Source organism: Olea europaea, chromosome 18 (genome assembly GCF_002742605.1).
Source record: "Olea europaea var. sylvestris chromosome 18, O_europaea_v1, whole genome shotgun sequence".
Lineage (NCBI taxonomy): Eukaryota > Viridiplantae > Streptophyta > Magnoliopsida > Lamiales > Oleaceae > Olea > Olea europaea.
The window spans coordinates 10,324,599-10,325,362 of NC_036254.1; positions in this window are offsets into that span (position 1 = coordinate 10,324,599).

The following is a 764-nucleotide window of genomic DNA, read 5'->3' on the forward strand; positions in this document are numbered from 1 at the left end:
ACCAGTAAAATCTATCCTTTTAATTGATAATTTTCATGTAAAATAAAGCCAAATGAACACCAAAAATACTTTTATTTTAATATTTTTCACAAGAAAAATTATACCAATCAAATACAATAATTTACAATTCTCAAGAAAATAATTTATAGGCAATTCAATTATCTAGAATTCGTTTTCAATTTAATTCAATTCCATCTTTGCAATCTTGTGAAATAATATTAGAGTAGTTATAGATAGTGTTACACAATAGTTAGAACTTGTCATTACTGAACGTGTATCATATATTTCTGTTACAGAATGTATACATATATATAGCACATACAAGGAGATATTCTAGTCTATGCACTAATTTTAGGCTATGATTGAGATTGACCCACAATATATGTGGAGTCAGATGACGAACTATAGTTCCTTATAATTATTAAATAATGCTGTTTAGCATTTGTGGAATTAGAGTACCAGATCAAAGTTGACATACTTGATAGGTTCAATTAAATTAATCATGTGACATTGCATTTAAGTGGATTTATCGTTTAATGTCTTGAAATTGCATCTAATATGATGTTTAACACTTATGGTGCTACAGTGTATTACACATAATTATTACATGAGTAATGCAATTTAACACTATTAGTTAAGCACCATTTAGGTGGCATGCAAAGACCATCTTAAAAGGAGGGAAATGAGCCACATTTAATTTCTTCTATCACTTGCATGCCATCTAAGTTAATGCTATGTAAAATATATTACATTTTATTTTTGAC